This window comes from Macrobrachium nipponense, chromosome 13 (assembly GCF_015104395.2).
Source record: "Macrobrachium nipponense isolate FS-2020 chromosome 13, ASM1510439v2, whole genome shotgun sequence".
Taxonomy (NCBI): Eukaryota; Metazoa; Arthropoda; class Malacostraca; order Decapoda; family Palaemonidae; genus Macrobrachium; species Macrobrachium nipponense.
Genome location: NC_087206.1, coordinates 7,339,270 through 7,341,769, shown reverse-complemented (window position 1 = coordinate 7,341,769; position 2,500 = coordinate 7,339,270). Strand labels below are relative to the sequence as shown.

General features: G+C 33.2%; 1 pseudogene; it reads left to right on the top strand.

The window, feature by feature from the left end:
- LOC135225621 (neural cell adhesion molecule 2-like) overlaps positions 1-2,500 on the top strand; it is a 386,945-nt pseudogene that overhangs the window by 56,674 nt on the left and 327,771 nt on the right.

The following is a 2,500-nucleotide window of genomic DNA, read 5'->3' as shown; positions in this document are numbered from 1 at the left end:
AGATAAGATATTTTGTTTTGAAATAGGCAATGGTTTGAGTTTTGAAATTCGTAAGGTGTTTTGTTTGGAAATAGGTAAGGTTTTTTTGTTTTGAAATAGGTAAGGTATTGGGTTTTGAAATAGGTAAAGCATTTTGTACTGAAATGGGCAAGGTTTTTATTTAAATAGGTAAAGTATTTTGTTTTGAAATAGGTATATAAGGAATTCGGTTTTGAAATAGGCAGGGTATTAAGTTTTTAAATATATCAAGTATTCGGTTTTTAGATAGTTGATAGATTGGTTTCAGAAATGGGTAAGGAATTTTGTTTTTAAATAGGTAAGGTATTTTGTTTTGAAGAAGGTCAGTTATTTTGTTTTGAAATAGGTAAGGACTTGGGTTCTGAAATAGTAAGGTAATGTGTTCTGCAAGATGTGAGGTATTTTGTTTTGAAGTAGTTAAAGCATTTTGTTTTGAAATTGGTAATGTAATGTGTTTTGTACTGAAATAGGCAAGGTGTTTTGTTTTGAAATAGGTAAATTATTTTGTTTTGAAATGGGTAAGGAATTGGGTTTTGAAATAGGTAAGGTATTAAGGTCTGAAACAGGTCAGGTATTCGGGTTTTACATAGTTAATGAATTGGGCTTTGAAATAGGTAAGGTAATCGGCTTGGAAATGGGTAAGGCATTTGGGTTTTGAAATAGATAAGGTATTCCATTTTGAAATTGGTAAGGTATTTAACATTGAAAAAGGAAATTCAATCACGTTTGAGAGAAGAATGTTGTTCAGTTTTGAAACAGGTGTATTATCCGATTTTGAAATGGTTGTCCAATTTTGAAATTGGTGTTATGAAATGGATGAGTTATCATCCATTTTGAAATGTTGATTTATTTAAGTGACTCAATTTTCCATAAGATATGTTGTTCATTCAACGTTGTAATTGGTAAGCGCCACTTTTGAAATAGGTAAGGTATTCACCTTGTATATGGTAAGTCACCTTCACTTGAATTTGGTAAAGCATCCTATTTGCATATAGGTAATTTGTCATTCGTTTACTGTTCAGATTTCGAAATAAGTAACGTTGCATCCCGGGCCAATATTTAGATGCCATTAGGTAACTTTTTTCTAACATTTTAACTCAACTACAATTTGTGAATGTAATATTTAATTAATTGTCCTTCATTTTCCAGGTTTTCCATAAGCGTTCATACCTGTGTTCTTTGTCAGAAATGGATTGTTCCTAAATACCATATTATTTTACTCATTGGAAACAAGTTTTAAATATATATTTTTTTAATAATATCCATTTTATCGTAGCTATAAATATTAATATTATTTTAACCGTAGCTATAAATAATATTAATAATATTAATTTTATCCGTAGATAAGTGAGGAATTATGGATATATTTGATTTACAAATAAAAGCAGTGGCCGTAGAAGGCTTATAGCTTACTCTTACTTCGTCAAGAGACGAACTATATTCTATAACGTCACCTTAGCTGTCTGTATTCATTGAACTGGCGTCGTAGCCTTTCCGTGTTGTCTCTGTTTGATAATTCTAATAGAATGCTGTCGATCTCTACGTGAATTGGGTCTTACCTGTATCGATTTTGAAAGATATATTTCACACCAATCTAGACAACAGAAATCTATTTGGTCCCTATATGCGTAGAGTTTCATCTGTGTCGATTTTGAAAGTTATATTCAACTCCGTGCTTATCTCAAGTTAACCATATATATATATATATATATTTTTTTTTTTCCTGATCGAACCATCTGTTTTATTTCAAATTCCTGAATAACAAGTGAAGCTTCATTATCCCAGTCTGCAGGCTCACCAGCATCAGGCTTATCTTCCTAAGCAGGTTCCATCCCTTCAACTCAATCGTGCACGCGTTTGTCTGGCTTGTTAAGCCTCTTCACGCAGGATATTACAGGATGCCCCAAAGTACCGTCCCCCCCTCCTCCTCTTCACTCGGTACTCTTCGGTTTGCAGTTCCCTACACCCAGTTGATACATTCTCTCTCTCTCTCTCTCTCTCTCTCTCTCTCTCTGTATTCATATATGTATGTATGTGCGAGTGATACACACACACATGTATATATATATATATATATATATATATATATATATATATATATATATTATATATATATATATATATATAATATATATAATATATATATTCTTACGGGTTGCTATGAGAACAGGAGTCCGCGAGGGCATAGTGCCATCTCAGTCATGTACAGTCTCTCTCTCTCTCTCTCTCTCTCTCTCTCTCTCTCTCTCTCTCTCTCTCTCTCTCTCTCTCATATATATTGGACAACCATCAACATCCAAAAGTAGTTGTTTCCGCTCTGTTTCTATCGAGAACATCTTTTCATTCCTCGACCATGCCTAGAGCACGACAGCTCATTTTCATATTTTGTTCCTTCACACTTATTTCCTCGTCCACGCTTGCGTTTATCATAGTTTGTCTTCATCAGCTTATATACCCTGCTTTCGTGGGTTCTTCAAAAACT